The sequence below is a fragment of the Oratosquilla oratoria genome, chromosome 1 (assembly GCF_046742065.1).
Source record: "Oratosquilla oratoria isolate Oo_2021 chromosome 1, ASM4674206v1, whole genome shotgun sequence".
Taxonomy (NCBI): domain Eukaryota; kingdom Metazoa; phylum Arthropoda; class Malacostraca; order Stomatopoda; family Squillidae; genus Oratosquilla; species Oratosquilla oratoria.
The window spans coordinates 114,727,680-114,732,778 of NC_134777.1; the positions used below are offsets into that span (position 1 = coordinate 114,727,680).

The window sequence follows — 5,099 nt, forward strand, 5'->3', positions numbered from 1 at the left end:
TATCTATTCACGCCATCTTTGTCATTCTGGAGCTACCTAGTGTAGGCCTTATGGTCTCTTGCAGTCTCCTTCTTTCTTATGTTCTTATGTTCTTATTCGGCCCATTATCATTCTCGCCACATGTCATCACCACTTATCCACCTCGTCACCAAGACTCTGCTTCCACCAACCATTCTCTCCACATGTCCATACCATTCCATCTCGCTCTTCCACCATTCCCTCCACATGTCCGCACCATTCCATCTCGCTCCTCCACCATTCTCTCCACATGTCCACACCCTCCACATGTCCACAAGATTCCATCTCGCTCTTCCACCATTCTCTCCACATGTCCATACCATTCCATCTCGCTCTTCCACCATTCCCTCCACATGTCCGCACCATTCCATCTCGCTCCTCCACCATTCTCTCCACATGTCCACATCATTCCATCACGTTCCTTCACAATTCTTTCCACATGTCCACACTATTCCATCTCGCTCTTCCACCATTCTCTCCACATGTCCACACCATTCCATCTCGCTCTTCCACCATTCTCTCCACATGTTCACACCATTCCATCTCTCTTCACCATTCCCTCCACATGTCTACACTATTCCATCTCGCTCTTCCACCATTCTCTCCACATGTCCATACCATTCCATCTCGCTCCACCATTCTCTCCACATGCCCGTACTACTCCATCTCGCTCCTTCACCATTCCCCTCCACCATCTCGCCACCTCTACTGCTGCATCACCAACACTCCCCTCCCTCTGAATCTCACTGCCACAGTCGACTTGTGAATTCTGTCCTGGGTCTCGCCAGACAATTCCATTCACTAGAGGGGAACCCCCAGAAGCCAGAGGAATAAATAAATATTTTTTTTCTAATCCTGAGTTCTCGAAATTTTGCTGGCAGTCCATTACCGCTAATACTATACTCCTCATTTCATGTTCTCAACTCGTGTGTGTGTGTGTGTGTGTGTGTGTGTGTGTGTGTGTGTGTGTGTGTGTGTGTGTGTGTGTGTGTGTGTGTGTGTGTGTGTGTGTGTGTGTGTGTGTGTGTGTGTGTGCGCGTGTGTGTGTGTGAGATAAGCTTCCTGCAGATGCAATGCAGTGTACTACGGTTCGAAGTTTTTAAGAATCATTTAGATAAACGCCTAGGCAATATGCTGTAATGCCTGGGCAATTGTTTAGTTCGCGTGTTAATTTATTTCTACGTTTAACTATCTATTCCTAGCATCCGACCTAGTTATGGACCAAAAAGTCTCCTGTCTGTATGTTCCTCCCTTGTAAACCTTTGTAATATGTACGAAAATGACCCCAAGGCAAATAATCTTTTGCCTCATTTGCGCAAATAAAAGAGGAAATATTTCCTTTTATGGACTTATTTAAAGCACAGCACCTGTGATACCCTGAAGATGTCAGTCACTCTTGAAGGCAAAGGCTCTCCGGGTTTGCAAGAAAGCTTCTGGGAGGGTCTTGGGGGGAGTCAGACACTCTTCCGGGCAGGAACTTGAGAACCCTGACGTCGGAAACCATTGTACCGTCGAAATTCACAGATCAAAAAAGAAGATGAAGATGAAGATGATGAAGGTGAAGATGAATATGAATATGAAGATGAAGATGAAGATGAAGATGAAGAAGGTGAAGAAGGTGAAGATGAAGATGAAGATGGTGAGGATGGTGAGGATGATGGAGATGATGATGATGATGATGATGAAGATGAAGATGAAGATGAAGATGATGAAGATGATGGCGATGATGGAGATGACTAAGATGGTGAAGATCGTGAGGATGGTGAGGATGGTGAGGATGGTGAAGATGTTGAAGATGTTGAAGATGTTGAAGATGTTGAAGATGATGATGAAGATGATGATGATGATGAAGATGATGATGATGAAGATAAAGATGATGAAGATGAAGATGAAGATGATGAAGATGAAGATGGTGAAGATGAAGATGATGAAGATGAAGATGATGAAGATGATGATGAAGATGATGAAGATGATGATGAAGATGATGAAGATGATGATGAAGATGATGATGGTGAAGATGAAGAAGATGAAGATGAAGATGAAGAAGAGTTTCTTGTCTCACCTTTCAGGAGAATGCGCTGCTCCTAAAAAGTACCACTTCAAGGTGTTCCTCGGAATTATGCCTCCTCCTCCTCCTCCTCCTCCTCCTACCCCCTCCCTTTCCTCTTCCTCCTCCTCCTCCTTTTCCTCCTCCCCTCCTCTTCCTCCTCCTCCTCTTACCCCCACCCTTTCTTCTTCCTCCTCCTCCTCCTTTTCCTCCTCCTCACCTCCTCTTCCTCCTCCTCTTCCTCCTCCTTTTCTTACTCCTTCCCCCTCCCCTTTCTCCTCCTCTTCCTTCACCCCTCCTCCTCCTCCTCCTACCCCCTCCTTTTCCTCCTTCTGTTCCTCCCCCTTCCCTTCCTCCTCCTCCTCCTCTACGTCATCCTCCTCCTCCTCTCCTCCCCCTTCTCCTCCTACTACCCCCTCCTTTTCCTCTTCCTCCTCCTCTTCCTTTACAGTTGTCATCCTTGTCGTGATACCAAAATCCCCATTGAAGGTTTTGTTCCGGCCAAGTCTTCGAACAACTTAGTTTACCGTACCCCTACGGACCAGAGCCACTTTTTTTTTTTTCTTTTCTTTTTTTTTGACTGGATTCAAATACTAATGGTGATTCCTTTGAACTTTTGCTCTGCTTGCTTTCTGTTTAGATCTGATCCATCCTCGAATTGATAAGCGGTCGTTAACGAAGGCGAAGTGCATCGCACAAAATTCTATTGCTTTCCTTCCAGCTCCTCCTCTCAAGAGCCACAATTACAAGCCGCCTCCGAAAGCCACCATCAAAAGCCGCCTAAACCCGGCCACGACCGCAAAAAAGCCCCCACCTCTCCCCCTCTCCCCTCTCCCCCTCCCCCACTACAAAAAAAAAAAAAAAACGAAGAAGAAAGAGAGAAAAAAGTTGACATTGGCACGCATGCGCGCACATGCCGAAAGGAGAGAACCCGCACAGGACGCAAAACACACAATCGCGCGGGAATGTTGAAATACCCTCACGTATGTGAGTATTTTTGTGCGCACGTGCACACGCATATGCGCACACACACACACACACACACACACACACACACACACACACACACACACACACACACACACACACACACACACACACACACACACACACACACACACACACACACACACACACACACACACACACACACACACACACACACACACATACACACACACACATACACATGCACACCCACACTTTGACAGTCAACAATAGAGTGAGAGAGAGATAAGGAGAGAGAGAGAGAGAGAGAGAGAGAGAGAGAGAGAGAGAGAGAGAGAGAGAGAGAGAGAAGGAGAGAGAAAGAAGGAGAGAGAGAGATAGAGAGAAAGAGAGAGATAAGGGGAGAGAGAGAGAGAAAGAAAGAGAGGAAGAGAGAGAGAGAGAGAGAGAGAGAGAGAGAGAGAGAGAGAGAGAGAGAGAGAGATAGAGAGAGAGAGAATGTCCTCTCTCACCATATTGATTTATTTTCTCCACCTGTATTCCACAAACAATCCTTTCCTCCTCCAAAGTCCCTCCACAAACTCACTCCACTAGATTTCTCATTTCCTCCCCTCCATACGCAGCGAGGCAGACTTCTCCCTCCATCTCCCTCCATCTCCCTCCATCTCCCTCCGGGGGCAGATGGTCCCAACTCCACAACTCCACACTTCCACTCCACCACATTCAATCCATCTTCCCGTTTCCATCGGCCTGACGCCCTCCATTCCCCTCCACATCCACCTCGTCCTCCATTCCTTCCTCCTCTTCCTCCCTCTCTCTTCACTCCGTTTTTTCTCGAATCTCTGTTGCTCTCTTTCTTTCCTTCCTCCTCCTCCTCCTCCTCCTCCTCCCTTTCTCCTTCTATTCCTCCTCCTCCCCATCTCCTTCTCCTCCTCCTCCTCCTCCTCTTCCTCTTCTTTTTCCTTTTCATCTTCCTCCTCCCCTTCTCCTCCTCCTCCTCCTCCTCCTCCTCTTCTTCCTTTTCTCTTTCTTTTCCTCTTCCTCCTCCTCCTCCCCCCTTCTCCTTCTCTTCCTCCTTCTCCCCTCCTTCTCTTCCTCCTTCTCTTCCTCCTTCTTCTTCTCCTCCTATTCCTTCTCCTCCTCCTCCTCCTCCTCCTCCTCATCCACCACAACCTCCTCCTCCTTCTCTTTCTCCCTCTCTTCCTCATTCTTTTCTTCCTTCTCTTCCTCCTTCTCTTCCTCCTCCTCCTCCTCCACCTTCTCCTTCTCCTTCTCCTTCTCCTTGTCTTCCTCCTCCTTCTTCCTCTCCTTCTCCTTCTTCTCCTTCTCCTTCTTCTCCTTCTTCTCCTTCTCTTTCTCCTTCTTCTCCCTCTTCTCCTTCTCCTCCTCCTCCTCCTCCTCCTCCTCCTCCTTCTCCTCCTTCTCTTCCTCCTCCTCCTTCTCTTCCTCTACTTTCCTTCCTCCTCCTCTTCCTCCTCTTCCTCCTCCTCCTTCTCTTCCTCCTCCTCATCCTCCTCCTCTTCCTCCTCCTCCTCCTCCACCTCGTACTTCTTCTCTACCTCCTTTCTCCTCCTCCTCCTCCTCCTTCTCCTCTTCCTCCTACTCCTACACCTCCTCCTCCTCCACCTTCTCCACCTCTTCCTCCTCCTCCTCCTCCTCCTCCACCCACTCGTCCTTCTCTTCCTTCTCCTCCTCCTCCTCCTCTTCCTTCTCCTCCATTTCCTCCTCCTCCTCCATCTCCTTCGCGTTCATCCAAGTCTTTGGTCGGGAAAAAAAAGAAAAGAAAAAAGAAAGGAAAAAGAAGCAAAAATTTTTGACTCTCCGTGCGACGACTTTATTTCTTGAAGAAAAAAAAAATCTATATTTTATGTCGGTCTTGTCGTCGCGTGGTCGACTGATTCGTGCCCTTGTTTGCAATCGTGTATGTGTGTGTGTGTGTGTGTGTGTGTGTGTGTGTGTGTGTGTGTGTGTGTGTGTGTGTGTGTGTGTGTGTGTGTGTGTGTGTGTGTGTGTGTGTGTGTGTGTGTGTGTGTGTGTGTGTGTGTGCGTGTGTGTGTGTGTGTGTGTGTGTGTGTGTGTGTGTGTG

General features: G+C 48.1%; 1 pseudogene; it reads right to left on the reverse strand.

Annotated features, from left to right (window-relative positions):
• Positions 1-4,138: 4,138 nt before the first annotated feature.
• The window catches only part of LOC143029564 (uncharacterized), a 4,042-nt pseudogene continuing 3,081 nt past the window's right edge, over positions 4,139-5,099 (reverse strand).